Source organism: Zalophus californianus, chromosome 12, assembly GCF_009762305.2.
Source record: "Zalophus californianus isolate mZalCal1 chromosome 12, mZalCal1.pri.v2, whole genome shotgun sequence".
Lineage (NCBI taxonomy): Eukaryota > Metazoa > Chordata > Mammalia > Carnivora > Otariidae > Zalophus > Zalophus californianus.
Genome location: NC_045606.1, coordinates 105,003,856 through 105,025,438, shown reverse-complemented (window position 1 = coordinate 105,025,438; position 21,583 = coordinate 105,003,856).

Sequence of the window (21,583 nt, the reverse complement as noted above, 5' to 3'; positions counted from 1 at the left end):
GGGACACAGGTAATTATCCAGAGCTTGTTGTGCCAGGGGAGTGGGCACCCCCACTTGTACTCAGTGACACTCAGCGGCAGGCAGGGAAGTGGGGAAGCTTCACAGGGAGAAGTGGAAGGTTCTAGAGGGCCCTGATGGAGGTCGTTGGCACAGGGAAGCTGGAGTGGGCTAGAGAGAAATGCGACATCATGCATGGCTGTTTTGGGGCACATTTGGCTTTCTCTAGCTTGTCCTGAGTTGGAAGGAGGGGCTGCAGTCCCTGGCCAGGTCCTGACCATTTGGGGCCAGTTGCTGCAGAGACTGTGGTTTGGCTTCATGGGCCGGTTGCTACAGGTTGTGGTCAGTGTTCTTTGTCATGTATGGTCTGGCAACAGTCCGTTGGTGTATTCAGTGTCACTCTTCTGTCCTTCCAGTAATGCTGTATCTCAGCCCCTCTCCCACCCAGAGTCAGTGGTTTCAAACAATAGGATTCACTTGACTTACAAGGAAGCCTGCAGTTTGGCACTTTGGGCTGGGCTTAGCGTGGAGGTTATTTTGGTCTCAACTGGGATCACTTAACTGTATGAACAGGCAATTTACTGAAGAAGAAACCAGAAAGAGCTATCATTCCAATGGAGTTGGCAGGCTGTTGGCTAATCTCAGTTGGCCGGGGTGACTGGAGCAACTCAGCCGCACTCCACAAGCTTTCCATCCTCCGGCTGGCTAGCCCAGGCGTGTTCTTCCTGGTGATGGTGAAGTACAAGGGGCCAAGCCCCAGTGCGCAAGCCTGCTCCAAGCCTTTGCTTGTGTGTCTGCGAGTGTGCTACCAGGCAAAGCAAGTCACATGGTGGGGCCCGGAATCAGAATGGGCGTTCCTGAAGAGTCACCTGGCACCATGTGTGGCGTGGGGAGAAGTGAGGACCGGGAGCCGGTTTTGTGATCTCTCTGTCTGGTGTCTTTGTAGTTTTGCACCCCCGACCGTGCTTGGCTGCATGACTTGCTTTGTCCAGGCAAGTGAGATTGTTGGATATAAGAAAACAACTTCTCTGATGGTTGTTCATTAGTTTTCAAATATGCAGTGTATCATTACTACTTTTAAAATGAGATCTTAATCCATGAGTCTAGAATTTGTTAATACATCGATCAAATGTTTAAAATGAGGCCGTTAAGCTACTTTTCTGCTGCTCACGTATCTCCATATTTTTTCACAGACAAAGGTAATTTGGAAGTAAATGTTTTTGTGAACGTTTGAGTCCTCTATGTGTCTCTCGTATCTGTTTTCACCATTGCTGAAACCCTCTGGGAGTTTCCACAGTGAAGTGTCCATTCATTTCTTTTTGATTGCACTCTGTTTCTTAGTTATGAGCCTTTGGGTAGCAACAGTCTTGCAGACTGGTTATACTTTTTATTCACATTAAGTCCTATTATAATAACTGTCACTATCCCTTTATTACCCTTAAATGGATGCTAAGGAAAGTGTTTGGAGTATATTTAAGTAGAGCAGGTGTGTGATTTTATAAGATATCATCACGCTTTGTGTGCACAGCAATGCATACAGTTGAGGCCTGAAAGGGTCCAGCTGCCTCAGCTGTGAGTGTCCTATTGTGAGCGCCTTGAGATGCGTTCTTACTTTTTTTTTTTAAGATTTTATTTATTTATTTGAGAGAGAGAATGAGAGAGAGAGAGAGTACATGAGAGGGGGGAGGGTCAGAGGGAGAAGCAGACTCCCCGCTGAGCAGGGAGCCCGACGTGGGACTCGATCCCGGGACTCCAGGATCATGACCTGAGCCAAAGGCAGTCGCTTAACCAACTGAGCCAGCCAGGTGGCCAGCATTCTTACTCTTAAAGTACTTGTTCATGGAGGGAATAAACACTGTACTGGGACAAGTGTCGTGTTAAGAACTGTTACCAAGCTTAAACTTCTTTAACAGAAAAAGGTGGAGTTTTATGCTAGTATAAATACAAAAAGGAACCGTTAAATAAAAGAGTAATACATAAAATATTAGTTCTCTCTTTCTCTGAAATTGCTCTATTTTATTATAATCCTCGCAGTGGTTTGGTTTGGGTGTATTTTCATGTTTATTTTAATTAGCGTCCACTTCTGTGTTATTCTCAACATAACCGATTTAGGAAAGCTTTAAATTCATGTTTGACTAGTTTGTTCGTTCAACTAATATTGATTAGATGCCTGTTTTATGAAAGAATGACACTGAGAACTGTAGAGACAACAAGGGAGACCTGGTGAGAGCTATCAAGGAGATGTGAGTTTGGAAGAAGAAGAAAGATGTGCACACGAAGAACCGGGATCCAGGCGCAAAGAGCCAGGGAGGAAGCCTGCGTCCGTTTGGTGTGGGTTCGGAGCAGAGACAGCACTGCGGCTTTGGAGGTGTGGGTGTGGGGTCGGAGCGGGCTTGGAGGGCAGAACTGGACTGTGAAGACAGAGGACGTAGGCCTGCCAAGTGTGGGAGGAAGTACCCGGAAGGATGATAAACGTGCAGGTGGAGAAGACTCGTCCTAGGCCGGGAAGGACAGGTCTGGCTGGGGAAGGGAGTTGGAAAGGAGGGAGGGGAACGAGCTTATAAGGAGCCATTGAGCTCCGGGGGGCAAGAACCGCTTTCCTGCAGGTTGTTTGCCGAGGGCTCGGAGCAAGCCAGGGGTCAGCGAGTGCATAGAACACCCATTCGGGTCGGTGCTGAGACAGTGCGGTCCCTGCAAAGAGGGGATCTGGGAGCTCAGGAGAGCTGTCTGAGGCCACAGAGCAGGGTTAGAAAAGGGGCAGCAGGAGGGGTGGAGACCAGGGGAATGTGCTCTGCTGTCTGGAAACTCGTTAAACAATATTTCATAGTGGAAAGAAGAAAGCTTTAGATTCTGAATTGAAAGTATTTTTTTCCTACAGGACTTTCTATAATAACCCTTGAAAAAGATGTCTATAGCCATGAAACATAGGCATCACTAAGCACATCCAGTCAAGAACATTCGGTTTTTGCTCAAGAGTAAAGATGATCCTTTTGCTCTAATGAAGAGGGCTTTTGCTAGCGCAGTGCGTTCACACATTTTATTGCCTCTTACTCACTGTCCTGGCAGACAGAGGAAGCGCCAGTAGCTTTCATTCAGCAGTTTACAATTGCCCTGTTTTTGTTCTGTGATTATCAATTGCTGCCCACATGGCACCAATCGCGTTTCCTAATTATTCTGGGTCATTGTAGGGGATAGAGGATTAGTGACAGTTTGGAATGTGGAATGTTTTGCTCAAATGTTTTGGATTTACTGATTTTTAGTTGCTGGCAGGACATCTGAATCCAAAACAATATTTTTAAAATAAATCAAAAACATAATTCTTACAGAATCAAAAATTATTTTGCTTGTTTTCTTCTTTATGATGGTCCCATCACACAGCTTAGCACCCTGTCATAGGAGGCACCCAATGAATATTTGTGGAACTCACAGTTTTCTCTGTTGGAATACCCGTATAATTAAAGTGCTCAGTAAGGATAAACTAGGAGGACTTTTTCCTCTCTCATTCAGGAAGGATTTGAAATAAAAGAACAGTGCATCCCTTCTTTCGCCATTACAGCAACTCATACGTTTGTTAGAATACAGTGTTCTCACCCTGTGAGTGCAATACAGCTTGGGTTTTAGAAGTAAAAGACTGGTTCAGATCCAGGCTCTATCACTTTCTAGATGTGTGTGACCTTGGGCAAGTTATTTAACTTCTTTGTGCCTTCGTTTCCTCATCTGGAAGATGGGAATAGAAATTTCTGCCTCCCAGGATTTTTGTGGGGATTAAATTAGGTCATCTATGTAAAGCACTTCCCCAGTGCCTAGTAGATAGCAGATGCCCAGTGAGCCGTCATGGTCTCTGCTGATAGTGGTGGTTACAGGTGATGGAGAGCACAATCCAGGCAAAGTGGGCATTTCTTGTTGTCAGTCCTTATTAGGGGGCCCCTTGTGGTAAAGGTTTATGCAGGAAAGGAATAGTTGGTTGTACTGTTGTTGAATAATTTCGAAGGCATTTTTATATAGTCTGGTTGGGCACAGACACGCTACAAATTATTTCTCAACTAAGAAAATAGAGTCAAATTAACATGTTTTGGTCAAACTTATGCTACTTCGTTTAAACTTTACAATAGCTTCAGATAAGGGCAAATTGAAACCACAGTCCTTTGAACAATGAAAATTTCAGTGCTTGTAGTATGTGAGTTTCACTTATGTCTTTTCCTTATTATTTAAAGCTCTTCGGTCTTTGAGAATGTGGTAAAGTTCTATCATTTCAGACTTCAGAATTAGAATTGAAAACACGGGATTCTTTACCTGGGCTGATGAAAGTAATTTATTGTTTGCTGGGTCAAACACAGCATGCTATTTGTCACACTGTGGTTTGTGTATCTTTCTAGAAGCTTTCAACTTTGATCTGAGTCAAAGTACACTCAGTAGTACAGATGACAGAGTTAAAAAAAAAGCCGGTGATGTGCATTGTCACTCACAGAAGCTCTAAATCAACAAGTATAGAGATGCAGAGTGAAAAACACTGTTCCTTTAAAGAGGCTTGTACGTTCTTGTGAGAGCAGACCTCTGCCTTTCTTGGGCGAGACAAAGGTGTGGGACAATTTATTAGTTAAAGATTGAGTTCACTGTGTGCAATCAAAAGGCGCCTCTTCAAGGCCAGATTCTGGCCCTTGCCTGTATTTTTAGGTAAACACTCGCATTTAAAAGACCTTGCAGAGCAGGGCTCCGTGCACATAAAAGCGGCTTTCTTAAACTGTCATCAGAGTGGATTTTAGAATGTGCTTTTAATACTTACAAGGTTGATGTTTGCCTTTTAAAAAATGCTATTTGAGATAGCTTTTTATTTAACTTTCCCCTCGGCATGGCTTTTACCTGATTTGCAGCAACATTAAGGAAACTCACCTTGTTGAGAGAGCAGACGAAGTTTTAGGGAAATGTTGCACATGTGACCTTCTGAAAGTCAAAGCTTAAAAAAATCCTTGTTTAAACACCATAAAAACTGGATGGAAAACAAAGGCATATACTCTTCATTTGAACATTTGGTTTCAGATTCTTTTTATTGAGGTCGAGTTGATTATACTGTGAGATAAATTAATTGTTTTCCAGGATTGCTCTGTACTTCCACTTCCTCTCTGGTTTTAACGAACAATGGCTTAGATCAATAAAAAAGGTAAAAGAAGAGGTTTGGGATGTAGGACATATGTATATATTCAACTCTTATTGTTCTAGATTATGATTCTCTTAAAAGATATTTAGCTGTGTTGTTCCATCTGTGTTTGTAGATTTAATTATTAGAAGGAGATTCGAGCTTATAAAAATATTTCTCAAAGCTACAAACTACTCCCTGGTATGGATGTTGTACAATCTATTCAGGCTCACTGCCATCACCATTGACTTTGCTTCCTCTTTTGAAGCAGTCGGTTTCCCATGAGTTTATATTTCTCTACCTGATACGTATTTAAAGTCAAGTATATCGAGGTAAATGATGCACATACCTTTTAAATTGTGCAGTTTCATGCATTTTGACAGATGCAAACAGCATGTAACCACCAACATCAAGATTTACAACATGACCACCATTACGAAAAGGTTCCTTGGGTCCATTTGTAACCAGTCCCTTCTCCTCACCCCCAGGCCCTGGCAATCATTCATCTCTTTTCTGTGCCTGCAGTGTTTCCTGTTGCAGGATGTTCATATACATGAAATCATACAATATGTGACCTTTTGAATCTGGCTTCTTCCCCTGAGCATCATGCATTAGAGATTCGTTCACCTTGTGACATGCATCTGTAGTTCCTTTTCATGGCTGAGATATATTCCATCCACCTCACTTTAATTATCTGTTCACAGGTTGGTGGACATTTGGGTTGTTTCCAGTTTTTGGTAACGATAAAGAAAGCCACTGTAAACAATTACGTGTTGGTTTCGTTTTAGGTTATGTTTGCATTTTTCTTGGATAAGTATTTCAGAGTGGGACTGTTGGGTCCTGTGGTGGGGGTGTTTTGCTGCTTTCCTGCATGCGCTGTGGGCACGTTCTGCTTGCTCTGCATCTTCACCAGCACCAGGTGAGGTCGGTCTTTCTCTCTCTGACCTCTGCTTTCCGTCTTCCTCCGTGTGGCTGTCCTAATGTGGTTCTAGCTCAGCATGGGTTGTTTCCCCAAATGGAGAAGGATGTTCAGAATCTTTTCAGGTGCTTATTTCCACCGATATATCTTGGTGAAAGCATTTGTTCAAGTCTTTTACCCATTTTTTTTTTTTTAAATTGGGTTGTTTGAATTTACTCTATTTTCCAGCTACGAGTCCTTTGTTGGATAAGTGATTTGCAAATATTTTTACCCGGTCTGTAGCCTCTTTTTTTTTAAACAGTGCCTTTGCAGAGCAAACATTTCTAATTTTGATGAATTCATTTATCAATTTCTATTTTCAAGGATTCTGCTTTTGGTATCATATGTAAGAAAACTTTCCCTCCAGGTCACAAAAATCACTCCCATGATTTCTCCCAAGCGTTTCATAGATCAACAGTTTGCATTTAGATCTATGGTGCATTGTGGGTTCCTTTTTATATAAGGTGTGAGGTTTATTTATTTATTTTATTTTTTTTTTTGAGAGAGAGAGTGTGAGCAGAGGCAGCGGGAGGATGCAGACGCAGAGGGAGAGAGAGAATCTTAAGCAGGCTCCTTGCCCAGTGTGGAGTCCAAGACATGGGGCTTGATCTCCTGAACCTGAGATCATGACCTGAGCCAAAATCAAGAGTCAGATGCTTAACTGACTGAGCCACCAAGGTGCCGCAAGGTGTGAGGTTTAGACCAACATTAATTTTTTTTGAGTGTGAATGTCCAATTATTTCAGCAGCATTTATTGAAAACACTATCATTTTTCTTCTAATTGCCTTTGTATCTTTGTCAAAGATCAAATGGCCATTTGTGTGGGTCCATTTCTGGACTATTCTGTTCCATTGATAGGTATTTTTTCCCTTCCTTTGCCAAAACTACACTGTCTTGATTGCTGTTTCTTTATAATAACTCTTAAAATTGGATAGGGGGGTCTCCCAACTTTGTTTTTCTTTTTCACAGTTGTTTGGCTCTTTTGGGTTTTTTGCCTTTCCATATCAGTTTTGGAATCAGCTTGAATGTATACACAAAAGTCCTTCTGGGATTTTAATTGGAATTGCACGAGGTCTGTTGGTTGGTTGGAGAGAGTATTCCAATCCATGAACATTGTATGCCTCTCCATCTAATAAGGTCTTTCTTCCTTTCTTTTCATCAGGGTTTTATAGTTTTCAAAAAATGTTTTGTATTTATACCTAAATATATCATTTTTGGAGCTATTGTAAATGGTACTGTTTAAAATTTTTTTCTTTCTCATTATTCATCACTTGTATATAGAACTATAATTTCTGTGGGTTGACCTTGCATCTTACAAACTTGATAAACTAATTTATTAGTTTTAGAAGCTTGTTTTGTAGGTTCTTTGGGATTTTCTATAATCATGACATCTGAGAATACAGCAAATTTTCTGTACGTTTTTTCTTTTCCTTCCTTTTTAAAGGTTTATTTATTTATTTGAGAGAGAGAGAGAGAGAGTGAGAGCAGGGGGAGGGGCAAAGGGAGAGGGAGAGAATCTCAAGCAGACTCCCTGCTGAGTGTGGAGCCTGATGCACTATGCTGAGATCATGACCTGAGCTAAAACCAAGAGTTGGACACTCAGCCAACTGAGCCACACCACGTGCCCCTCTTTTTCTTTTTTTACCATACTGAACTGGCTAGGACCTATATAAATGTGATGTTGAATAGGAATAGTGATTGGTTCTCTTCTTTTAAGCAGAAAATAGTCAGTTTTTCCACCATTAAATGTAATGTTAGCTCTAGATTTTTCTGTAGATGTCCCTTATCAGATTAAGGGATTTCTTTCTTATCAGTTTGCTGAGTATTTATCATGAATTAATGTTCAATTTTGTTAAGTGCTTTTTTGCACCAATTCACGTGATCATGTGGTTTTTCTTCTTTTGTCTGTTATATAATGGATTAAATTGATTTTTGAATGTTGAACCAGTTTTGTATTCCTCGGATAAGCCCTACCTGATAAGGGAATATTACTCTTTTTTTATGTATTGCTCGATTCAGTCTGCTAGTATCTGTTGCTAGAATTTTGTGTCTGTGTTCATGAGGGTTATTGGTATGTGGTTTTCTTTTCTTATAATGGGTTTGCCTGGTTTAGGTGTCAGGGTAAGGGGGAGGAGGGTTCCTTCCTCTTATATGTTATATATAAATATATATGTGAAAGTTTAATACAATAATGTCTGAACTCACCACCCCAATGTAGGGACTAGAGGATTACCACTGCCTTGCATGTACCTCTGTTCCTTTCTTATTCTATGCCAGGATTCTTCTGCAGAGGTGACCACCATGCTGAATTTGGTGTGTATCAACTCCTTGCTTTTGTTTATACATTTATTCTGTATGTTTCGAATCTTCAGCAATGTGTATACATTTTCCTTTTTATTTTTCAGCTTTATACAAATGGCATCATACTGATGATCATCTTCTAGGACTTTGTTCATTTAATGTTTTTAAGATTCATCCATGCTGTTGCCTATAGTAGATCATTTATTTTTTTACTGCTACATAGGTTTCTACTGTGTGATGCTTACACCTTAATTTGTTTATCCATTCTCCAGCCAATGGTCATTCAGGTTTTTCGTATTTTATTTTATTTTCATTAGACTCAGGGCTGCTATGAGAGTGCCTCTGTGGAATTTAGAGGCACGAGGACTTTGCTAGGGTACATACCTGCTAATAAAACTGCTAGGTGAGGCATGCAAATGTCCAACTTTAGAAAACAATGTCAAGATGATTTTTTAAAAAAGATTTATTTCTTTATGTTAGAGAGGGGGGAGGTGCAGAGAGAGAGGGAGAGAGAGAATTGCAAGCAGATTCCCTGCTGAGCAGAGCTCAATGTGGGGTCCCAAGAACCTGAGGTCATGACCTGAGCTGAAATCAAGAGTTGGATGCTCAACGGACTGAGCCATCCAGGTGCCTCTCAAGATGCTTTTTATAGTGGTTTCATAGTGGTTGTAACAACATATATTCCCAAGAGGGTAGGTAAAGTTCTCACTAACCTGCAGTGTCTCCAACATTTGGCATTGTTAAGCTTCTTAAATCTAGTTAAGTGTAATGTGTAATCACATTGCAGTCTTAATTTTAATTTTCCTGATTACTAAGGTAGAAAAACTTTTCATATGATAATTCTCTGTTTATATTTCCTCTTCTGTGAAATCCCCATTCATAACTTTTTTCTCTTTATCTCATATCATTTACCTTTTTAAAAAAATTTTTTATTGTTATGTTAATCACCATACATTACATCATTAGTTTTTGATGTAGTGTTCCATGATTCATTGTTTGTGCATAACACCCAGTGCTCCACGCAGAACGTGCCCTCTTTAATACCCATCACCAGGCTAACCCATCCCCCCACCCTCCTCCCCTCTAGAACCCTCAGTTTGTTTTTCAGAGTCCATCGTCTCTCATGGTTCATCTCTCATATCATTTACCTTTTCCTAGTATAGTCATATGTAGTAGTTTATAAGTCCTTCGTCAGTTAGATGTGTTGCTAATATCCCAGTTTGTGACTAATTTTTTCATTTTATTTATATTATTTTTTGGTAAGGAGAAGTCCTTAATTTTAATGTAGCCTAGTTTATCAAACTTTCTCTTTATGGTTAGTGCTTTTTGTGTTCTAAGAGATATCTCTCTGCCTTCAGATCATGAAGAGACTCACCTGAAGTGTCTTTGAATTACCTAGAATAGAGCTTTGTTTGTGATAGAATGTAGGGATCCAGTCTGATTTTTTCCAGAGTAGATACTTAATTTTTCCCAGGATCATTTAATAGATAGCTGTCCTTTCCTCAATGGAATACAGACTTTGTTTTACATCAACTTCCAACTTCCTGTCTCAGTCTGACTGTGGGATTCCTGTTCCTCTCCAGTGGTTGGTTGTCAGTGCTGCATCGCTGTCTTATATACTCTGGAGCTATGATGTTTCTTGCTGTCTGGTGGGCTACATCTCCCCACTGTCACCTTCCTCAAGACTTACCTTGGCTATTCATGGCCCTTCACTGCTGCATACGAATTTTAAGATCAGCTGTTACGTTCCATAGAAAGCCTCATCGAAACTGGGATTGTGATTCTGTTGTGTCTACATCTGCTATGGATACTGAATCTCTCTGTGTATAAACATAGTCTTTTCACTTGTTCTGAGGTTCTTCCTTAATGCCTTTCAATAACATTAAAATGTCTCCATGCAGGTTTTGCCCATCTTATGTCAGATTCATACCTCATTGCTATTTAAATGGTATTATTTTTCTTTTCTGTCTCTGGTTAAGAAATGATACTGATTGTTGTAGGTGGATTGTCTGGTAAACTATTTTGATCAGCTCTGATCGTTTCTAATAATTTGTCTGAATATTCTTTTTGGATTTTCTGGAAGCCACATTGTCTGTAAATAATGAAATTCCTTCTCTCCCAATTGTCAGGTCTTTAATCCTGTTCTCCCCTCTTGCTGCGCGGGCGGTACCTCCGGCCTGGTATCGAGGAGAAGAGATGTGGCGTCATTGCTTTGTGTCAGACAGTAAAGGAACGCTTCCAATGTTTCACCACGAAAGTGACATTTGCTTCAGATTTTGGCAGATATTCCTCATCTGGGTAAAGATTTCCCTTCCATTCCTTCACTTTTGTTAAGGGATCAGTGATCTGTTTGATGAAAGTTTGATGAAGTTTGTTGAAGTCACTTATAAAACCATTCGAGTATTTTCTTAGTGGGAAAATTGCTGATTCCATTTCATTAATTGTTATAGAACCATTTAAGTTTTATTTCTTGAGTCAGTTTGATGAGTTGTATTTTTCCAGGAATTTTTCAATTTGCCCTAAATGTTCGTTTTTGTAGTGTAGAGCTGTTTATAACATTATTTTTATAGTTTCTGGAGTGTTTGTAATGATACCGCTCTTTTCATTCCTGATATTGGTGGTTTGTTGCTTTTCTGTGGATCCTTGCTCAGTGTCAGAAACTTGTCCACTTCACCAATCACTTCAAGGAACAAGATCTTGGCTTTTGGCTCCCTTTATTGAATGTTTTTATTTCACTAATTTCAGCTCTTTATTATTTCATTCTTCTGTTTTCTTTGGTTTGTTTTACATTTTTTCTTTTCTTTCTTTTTTTTTTTTTGAGAAGGATGGTTAGCTTATTTATTTTCAGCTTTCTTCTTTTCTAACATATATATTTAAGGCCACAAATTTTCCATTAATTCTTGCTTTAGCTAAAGTCTACAAATTTGTTGGGTAATATTTTCTTTATGATTCTTTTACTAGTCCCTTTACTTCTAATCTACTGAAACCTCTATAAATGATTATTTTGTATCTCACACGTGATCAGTATGGGGTACAGAGGAAAAAGGTAGAACCTGTAGTTTGTATGCATATGAATACTTTGATGGGAGTAGACGGCTGTGATGCAGAGAGATGTGGTCAGAAATACATCAAGTTAAATATACTGATTGGGGTTGAGTGAAATAACAGGTGAGGTATTGAAGTAATGTGTTTGCTTGGTGTTTATGATTTTTTGGTGACTGCTACAGAATTGCCTGTATGTAAGTGTGTCAAAGCATATACATCGTAAAGCTTGATGGGATAGACTTAACAAATATTTATCAACTGTTATATATGGGCAGACACCATGCTAGCATCTTGGAATACAGAGATGAGTAAGACATATTTCCTGCCCTTGAGCATTTTAAACTTAGGGCAGAGGGAGAATAATATGTAGGCAGGTAATTATCATTCTCATGCACCTGTTTGGTCTTTCCTTCCTTCCTTCCTTCCTTTTAGTTAAGTGCAGTAATGATTATGATAAAGGGAGATATATGATACAGGAGAACCCAGCCTAGTCAGAATGTGTGTGCTTTGGGAAGTGGGACTCAGGAAGGATTTCCTGGGATATACACCCAAGCTGAACTTTGAACTTCATATTGGTCACTGATTCAGAGCATATACCAGCCCTGCAAGGTGTTCCCACACACCTGGTTCCATAACTGAGTCATGAACAAGGCCATTCTACCATTAGGCCCGCTGCTTCAGTACTGGAGAACATGGTCAGACTAGTAAGTGTTACGAACATGAGTGCATTGCCATACGTAATTTGCTGGAGTTCCCTGGTCAGAAGCAATGTTATGTGGAGTATCTGTTGATGATAAAGGTGTTTTGTAATTTCATGGGTGGTGATTTTGGCAAAAGCACTGTGGGCAGGGAAAACAAGCCTCTGCTCAGAGTACCTGCCTGTTGCAGAGAGAGGACGTGATATAAGTGCAAGCAGCACGCTGTCATGGGGTGCCTGCTCTCCTTGGGGGTGGTACGATGTTGAGGACACGGAGTTGGTCTCTGTGGTTGGCAGTCTGGGCGGTGGCCGTAGCCGCATCAGCCTGAGTGAGTGGGAGTCCATGTTGCTAAGCCCACCCTAATCCTGCTCCCGTTGCCTTAGCCATGCTGTTCAAGAGCCCCTGGGGCAAAGCCACAGGTGGCTGGGGACAGAGGCAGGCTGATCACAAGCCTGGTTCTCCAGTCCTTCTCTGATGAAGTTGCCCTTGGGTAAGCTCCCCAGGTAGCTCAAATAGATGCACACTCTGCGTCCCTTGGAGAGGTCTGTCCACATGCTGCCTCCCAAGACTTCCTTGTTACCATTTCCCAAATATTCCTTCCAGAGTGATAGCTACTTTTCATGATATCTCTGGCCATATTTCCTTTTGGGCAAAATGAACAGCTGGGTACTTTGCTGGAACTTCTTTCTGTTGGGAGGATTTCCCTCCACCGCTGTCCTTTAGAGCCATCTCGTGTGGGGCTGTAGTGCCCCATCTGCCCATTTTTGGGTGGTACCAGCATATGGTATACAACCATCTATACACCAGGCCTGAGCTCTCCATTTCTAAGTTAACTGGTCATGGGTCCTGAGGCCATAGCTGTAGGTTAAGAGAGGATGTCATGTATCAGAGTAGGAGCTATGGGGGCTAAGCCACTTGCTCATGCAACTTACTTGTTATTTCAGAATCTCTTTGGGTCTGATCCAATATTTGCCACTTCACCATGATGGTGGAGAGCTGCCCTGCAGGCCCAATTTTATGATTCTGTGGGTCAGATAGCATCCAGGTCATGATGAAGAGTAAGACAAGAGGAGAAATGGGGCAGAGGTAGAATTAAGAAGTCTGATACTTCTTCTTTAATATGTCTTAATTACATATTAGGGTTCTATTGATAAATTAAAGCCACAGATGCTCTCTAAAGTAAGCAATGTTTCTTGTCTTTGAGTCTTACAGATTTTACCTGAAAAAATGTTAAACCTTTTCTATTTCTTGCAGTCCAATATTCTCTTTACCTTTTCCAGGATTGTTGCAATATAAGAAAAGGTCTGTTTTTGTCTTTAAATCCTGTATAGAAAGTTCAGTTGGAGGACCCTGGTGAAATGCAGATTTGGCCATGACTCTTCCTCACGTGAAAGGCTGTAATGCCCCCCAGTGTATTCATTCAGCAAACATCCACACTGAATGCCTGCTGGGCCCAGCATGGAGCGCAGCAGCATATGAGATGGCTGAGGTCCCTGCTTGTGTGGAGCTTATAACTTAGTATGAGTATAGAGATGTGGACAGACCACACCGCCCAGGGCCCGGGCCAGACCCGTGACGTTGCTCGTGTAAGGTGGGAGGAGAAAATCTCCAGAACCATCAATGGCTTCGTTGGCGTCTTAAGAATCCCCAGGTCTGGGGCGCCTGGGTGGCTCAGTCGTTAAGCGTCTGCCTTCGGCTCAGGTCATGATCCCAGGGTCCTGGGATCGAGCCCCGCATCGGGCTCCCTGCTCCGCGGGAAGCCTGCTTCTCCCTCCCCCGCTCCCCCTGCTCGTGTTCCCTCTCTCGCTGTGTCTCTCTCTGTCAAATAAATAAATAAATAAATAAATAAATCTTAAAAAAAAAAAAAAAGAATCCCCAGGTCTGTGAGTGATATGAAGCCCGGGAAGTCGCTCATGCTCTGGCCTGGGCTACTCATGGGTAACTTGGGTGCACATTATAATCCGTCGGAGAGCTTTAAAGGTGCCCTAACCAAGCTAGCAGGTGTCTTTGGGGAGAGAGGTCCTGACCCTGGCACCCCGACAGCACCTTTGCTTGTCCCATCCTTTCTCCACGGTGCTTTTCAGGGTGGTCCCTGGGTCAGCAGGATCGGCCTCACGTGGGAACTTGTTAGACGTGTAGATTCCTGGGAGCCCTCCCCATACTCCCTGAATCAGGAATATCTGTCCTGTAACGAGCTCTCCAGGTGACTCCGGTGGAGCCCAAGTTTGAGAGCTGCTGGCCCGGAAGCCGTAGGCGCCCCCCCCCCCCCGCCAGCACTGCCCTCTGAGCCCCGGCCCGCATACCGCCTCCTCTGGCTGCTTCTGTCCGAAGCCTGTGTGCAGTCTGGGTGGCTCTTGCCATATACTAAGCTTGTCAGAGGTACACGAAATAAAAATCCTCTTCAATTTTCAATTTTGGGGTATTATCACCGAGAAGTCTTTCTGAAACAACTTTAATAAATTATTGTCAATAATTTTTAGGAATAAAAGTGATGTGACATGTGTGGATTTAAGTCCAGCTTTGTTTTATATCTAGCTGGCAGAGGTCCTTGGGTTCTAAACAAAACATTTATGCCAAGAAAAATTACTTAATGTTCTGTTCCTTTAGGACTGAAATGAAAACAGAATTTGCCAGATACACTTTATTTGTTTTCTTTAAGTAGTGGAAAAAAATTATTAACCAAAACCACGTTCTCAGAGAGTCTGACCGTGATAAAAGGGTCGTAGATGTGGCGCCTGACCTGGAGCGGAGGTTGGTCTCAGACAATGCGCAGGACCTGACTAGGTATTTAAGAACACTTTACACCGCTCGTGAGGGTGCCTCTGGAATCATACAGATGTTCTTTGCTGGGCCGGGAACGTGTGGGAGTCCCCCTTGTAAGGACTGGCATTGTCCCTACCTTGCAGCTTGCTTGCAGTGTAAGCTATTAGAGAAGAGAGGTCAGTTAGCCCGTATTTGCTGAATGCTTACTGTCTCTTCGTCCTCACTGATGTGAAGAATACAGTGGAATACTGAGAGCTGAGGCAGGTAGAAGAGATTATGTGGCCTCTCACCCTTATTCTATAGAAGAGTAAATTGAGACAAAATTAAGTAGATCGTACAAGATTATAAAAGATTATTTATTGTCAGAACTAAGAAGTTTCATCTTCTGGTCTCCTGTCATTCCACAACACCTTCAAGGGGGGCTTAAAATTTCAATTGAGAAGATTTGGGTCCTAAACACAAAACAAGTGAAAATAATTGTGTCCTTACATTCAACAGACAGGGAGAAGAGTTCGGCAGGAACCCGAGGCATGCTCGTGGGAGAGTCTCGCCCAGGTGGGTGTGGGCGAGTGGGGGGCAGCGAGCCCGGTCGAGCAGAGGGGTGGGAACACCATGATGGTGGCCGACAGCCTGCAGTGAGCTCAGAGGAAAGGGATGAGTCTGCCCAAGGTGAGCAGAACTAGAGCACTGGGAAACATGGGGGATTGACGGGTGCCACGTCGCCAAGAGCCCGGGGCCTTGGGTGGGCAGGGGGCTTGGACTTGATGTCCTCATTTCCTGTGCAAAGGTGACATGCACATTGATGAAACATTTGATTTTCCCTGTTTGTCTCTGTATTTCCGTAATAATTTATATATATGTGTATATATATATTTTTTGATACATCTGATTTTTCAACTAGTTGTTTTCAATGTATTTGCTTGGGGCTCCTTGAGGATGTGGAACACGTCTGTTATCTGTGTGCTTGTCCAGTGCTTGGCACAGACTGACTGTTTGAGTGTGGTGCAGCGAGTGGACAGGCATTGGCTGCTGGAGGTGTGAGTGGAGGGGCAGCAGGATGAAGGGTGTGTCAGGTGTCTGTGGGGTGGTGGTGGGGGTGGTGCAGGAGTCCAGGCAAATGAAAGGAGAAGCCTGGAGACGAGAGGAGAGGCAGCCGTGCCGATGTAGGCGTGTTGTGCAGGGGGTCTGGACCGGAGGGGCAGGAAGTGCACCGGGGCCAGGAAGGAAAGAATGCCCGGACGTGGTGAATGGGAGGCGGGTGTGCTGGTACTGTGCTTGCAGCCGCCGTTCCCGCGGGACGTGGGCGCTGCGCCTGTCCTCGCTCACGGGCCAGCATTTGTCCCTTGCACGTTAGTTGTCTTTCCTCTCTGGTTGCTTTTAAAATCTTAACTCTGGTGTTTGGCAGATTCACTGCAGTATGTCTAGGGATAGACTGACTTGTCTACTCCATCAGGACTCACTCAGTATGCTTCTAGATTTGAGAAGTATTTCTGAGGATCCTTGGAAATTCTGTGCTGTTGTCTTTTAAACTCTGCTTCTCCCCTTTCTCTCTGAGTCGCTGCCCTGGAGCTCTTGTGTTGGGCACGTGCCACCCCCCAACCATCCCTTAACCTCTCTGCCTCCATGTCGGCCCTGCCCGCCGCCCCGACTCCGGTCGCCTCCCCAGTGTCTGCGGGCTGTGTGCACCACCACCTCTGTCCGCCCTGCCGTGTTCCTTCTGCTGCCCGCACCCCCGTCCCCACTTCTCTCCGGCCCAGCTTGCAAGCTAAAGGTTTGTCATAAGCCAAGATACACGCTTAGTAGTGATTACTCTTGGCTCTGCCCTGAGCTCCTTTGTCCCTCCTTCCCTTTGTCACATTCATCGGGAAAAATTCAACATCTGTTCAACCCACAAAAGTAACACGTGTTACCTTGAAGATTTAAATGAAGAGGAGCCTTTCTTAGAAATAAAATGCATTTGTAAAGTCGAATTTTCTTACTGGCTTCCTTCATGACACTTGAAAAAAATGGAGATCACACTTATAAATCCTATAATCCACAAATTAGCAATAACGGTGTATCATACTGGGAAAACATTATTTCTGGTGTGCAGTGAAAACAACGACAAAAAATTCACTTTCATCTCTAGCTGATTGAGTATGAACTTGGCACGGGTTTGCCTTGTTGTTTTTAACATCTCTAGATCTGGTGCTGCCATTTCACTCAGCAATGGTCCGTCCACCACCTCCTGCTCAGGTGGGGTGGAAATCTGCCAAGTCAGGGTGCAGTTTGAGTCTGTATCTGAACTTCATCTTTTAATTACGGAAATGTTGAAGAAATAGCCACTCAGATGGCAAAGATTGGCTCTCCAGCTGCTACTTTGTGGGGCTATTGACTCAGAGACCATTACTTCAATGCGATTTTTATTATTCCAATTAAAGACTGATTTGATTTAATGAGATCATGCATTTTAATTTTATGAAAGTTTTATAGTTAAATCCAATTTAAAAGATTACTCTGTATTAAAGTCAAATATAAGCAAGCACAGTATCAGAATTATATTGTACTTCTCTGGAAAACCGGATGGTAAAGCTTCTTGGGTAGAAACAAATGTCTTCTGATGTAACAATGTAACAGCTACAGAAAAGCAAACTTGGTTCATTCCCCTGTGAACTTACAGGCAGTTGTTTGCTTATTAAATATATCAACTCTAATGAAGCCTTTGGTCAGTTTTCTGCTGAACATGAAAGCTGCTTTTCTTTTAGCTGATTCTCAGAGGAAGGGAGTTTTTGGATCAAAGTGAGCTTTCATTGCTATAATACTGTCCGTGTGGTGTGAGCGGTGTGGAGTTGTGACAATGGAGGCTGGCCACTCAAAACGCCAGCTTCTGGCCCCAGCGTTTCACAAAGGGAGGACGTTTAAGAGCTGACCGTGGTATGTTTGTGCAGCCAACATGCACAAAGCCATCACGTGGCTGCAAAGGCCAGCTTATGACTTTGGAAGTTTCCATGCAAGTTTTGAAGCCTTTTTTGTTTTGTTTTGATGGAGAAAAAGAATGTAAAGGAGTATTTGCACTAAATAGATTAAGCTGTTAGTAAACATGTCCCCTTTCAATTAACTGACGCGGGGACAAAGGAAGTGCTTTGCTGTGGTCAGCTGGATTTGTCTTAAGTCACAGGGACAAACAAGTGAAGCCGCGGACCCTCTTTAGAATCTAACTCGGAAAGGGTCTGTGAGATGAGTAGAAATTGAATTCGTTTCTTCTTCCCATTTATTTTGGCTAAAAGCCTGCTCTTGTCTTCCTTGCTTTTCTTGGGAGGGAAACCTGGTTTTTCCAAAATCAAATTAGCATAGGAACAAATATTACTCAGGAATGTGAGTCCTTTTCAGGGTCTCAGCACTTGTGATGAATAGATCCTGCTCGGTGAGTGGCTGCTGGCACATACCCGGGGCAGCCCCCGCGGCCCAGCCGGCGGTAAGGAGCCTCACTATCAGCGGCGAGACAGAGGGAGCTTGTTCCTGGTGGTGGCGGGGCCGTGGCGGGGCTGAGGGCCGGGCTGGGCCCCTGAAGGAGCCCTCCCGTCCATCAGGCACTCACTTCCTGTGGGCACGCCATGTCCGTCACTCAGGCTCGCGCTCATTAACAGAAAGAAAAGCAAAGAAAGACAGGACTCTGGGTTCGCAGGCGTGGTGTTGGGAGTCTTTTGGACCTGGGAAGGGATTGTAAAGCCCGGAGGAATTCTCAGAAGGAGACACGGCACGGCGACCCAGGGGAAGATGAGAGCGCCTAGCTCAGTAGAAGTAGGTCCAGCTGTCTCTTCAATTGTGTTAGTTTTCAAATTATGTTTGTTGGGTTAAAGTGGCAAGTGTCTGTCAGAGACACGCGCAGAGAGAGCCAGCGCCGAAGTGCACGATCCAGACACCGACTTACTTTTCCATTCGGTAGTTTTATTTTTTAAAGGAATGGTTACTTCCAGAAGTCCAGGTTGTTTTAGCGTCCAAATTGGGGGTTCACCAAGTTGTGACAAGGAGGTGTCCTGAGCCCAGTTTTCAAACACGGTCTTAACACGGCTGGTAGTGCTACTCAGGGAAGATGCCTCTGCCTCATATGGTCATATGGTCATCTGGTCATACGGTCAGAGACTCCACAGGTTGGGTCCTTTCAATACACGACTCAACCCGATAAAACAGGGCTGCCTCCACCTTAAAACTGCCAGGTCGCTGCAGGGACATTTTCACATCGCAGCTCTTCCTGAGCCCCCGGGCTGCGTGTCACGGGGCGGGGGCGGGGGGGTGGGGGTGGAGGAGGGCGTGGACTTTGAGGCCTTGGCTCTCTGGAGCCCGACCTGTGTGCTCATTCACACATGGCTGCAGGAACTCCTGAGTGTGAGGCCCTGGGCAGCAGGGGCTGTGTCCTTTTGTGCTTTTGTGGATTCTTCAGCCCTAAAATGGGCCTGTCAGCCCTGCGTTCTCAGGGTGGAGGTGAGGAGTTAAGCAGGTAATGCTATGTCACCCACAGAGACAAAGATCTGGCCCGTCGCAATGTTGTGCTGAAGGCTAGTTGCTTCCTGTCTCGTGACTGGGGTGAGTTCAGAGGCTGCCAAGAGTTGTGCCTTTTCACCCTTGCTCTGAACTAACTCTAGGACTAACCCTAGCAACCTCTCTTTGGCTCGCTGTGACCTTGCAGTGTCCTTAATTGCTGGGACCCAGACTAAGAACTTCAGGCTGGTCACCTCTCACGAACAATTCTGTGTTTCCACCGTGAGCGCGTGTGATTCCAGAGGTTCTGCCCAGAGCACGGCCGACTGTTGTGTGAAGGTGGGATGCGCATGGATGCACAGCCAGGACTGGTGATGAGGGGGCAGAGCCCACTGCCATCTCTGTCCTGGGCACACAGAGAGCCTGGGCCCCCGGTGCCCCTGCCGTGGAGCCGGCCACGTGACTGAGTGCCAGCTGCTGGGCTTGACGTGCTACTGGTGTGTCCTGCTTCTGGCCTGGCTGTGAGCACCCCTCATGGGCAGGACATTGGGCCCTCCCTGCCGGCCTCTACCATTCACACCCCGAGAGCCTTAGCAGTGTGAGTCCAAGCTGGGAGAGCCTTGTGGGACAGGTGTTTGAGGGAGAAATACAGTTTCATTGACTTAAGCCCTGGAAAGTTTGGGGATTGCTGGTTACAGATCCACTGTTTTCTTACTAAGTAGAGCGTTCCTTGTCAACAGCTGTGGGACCACCATCCCTCATTTCCTGAACCAGAAAACAGGCACCAGCTTTAACGTTTTCCTCACTCTCATTTCCAGGCCAATGACAAAGTCAGATTTTTAAAAAAAACTTAGTATTTTAAGGTGATTTCAAACTTAACCATCATATAATGATTAAAACTAAGAAAAATACCTAAGAAATTAATATTGGCATAATACCACTTTGTTTTTATTTTTAAATTTTAATTCCAGCTAGTTAACGTACAGTGTTATATTAGTTTCGGGAGTACAATAGAATAATTCAGTGCTTCTATACACCACCCTGTGCTCATCAGGTCAAGTGCCCTCCTTCCTCCCCATCATCCCCCAGGCCCTCCCCTCTGGTAACCACCACTTTGTTCTCTGTAGTAAGAGTCTTTTCTTGGTTTGCTCCTCTGTCTCTTCTCTTTCCCCCTTTGCTCATTTGTCTTGTTTATTAAATTCCACACATGAGTGAAATCATATGATATTTGTCTTTCTCTGATTGACTTATTTCACTTAGCATAATACCCTCTAGTTTCATCCATGTGTTTCAAATGGCAAGATTTCATTCTTTTTGATGGTTGAGTAATTTTCTATTGTATATACATACCACATCTTCTTTCTCCATTCTCCTGTCGATGGACACTTGGGCTGCTTCCATACCTTGGCTATTGTTGATAATGCTGCTTTAAACATAGGGGTGCATGTATCTTTTTGAATTAGTATTTTGGTATCCTTTGGGTAAATACCCAGTAGTGGCACTATACTATTAATTGAGCTACAGACGTTATTAGATTTCATTAGCTCAGGGACCTGGTAGGACATAGCAGGAACAAAATGTGAGGCCCTTGCATGGTTTGGATTATAGAAGCAAAATATGGTCCACACATCATTGGAAGATACACGGGCAGCACAGAGCCACAAACATGTTCTCGTATTGATATACTAATAGAAGTAACTAGAAATGTGAGCCTCATTTGACCCCAGGATTAGGGTACTGTGTGACTGTTCCAAAGGAGGTAGTAAGTGGAACTCTGGTGAAGTCAAGAGAAGAAGTAAAGGAATAAGAATTTTTTTGTAAGAATTTAAGTATTTATAAAAATTTAGAGTTTTACCTAAATGTATTGTTGCAAGGTTGGTGCATGCAAACTTGTTTGTCCAGCAGATCTGTTTCTGCTCCAGTGCCTGATCAAAGAATCTACCGGTAATACATTTTTCATTTTGCCTTGGTTATTCTGCTGCCCTTACTGCACTGAATAACCCATCAAGTGGGAAAGGAGTCAGCATCAGAGCAAGCTGGGACCCCCATTGCTCGGCTGCGGCCCTCTCCTCTTATCTTTGTTCGGGGGTGAGGTGCCCCCAGTGGACGGGGTCGCCAATGCGGACAGCCGTGTTCTCCATATGCGGGTGGGCTGCATTCCACCGATGGGTCCTCACCAGCTCATGCAGCAGGTGGTTCTCCTCTCCTTTGCTTCCTCTTATGTCCACA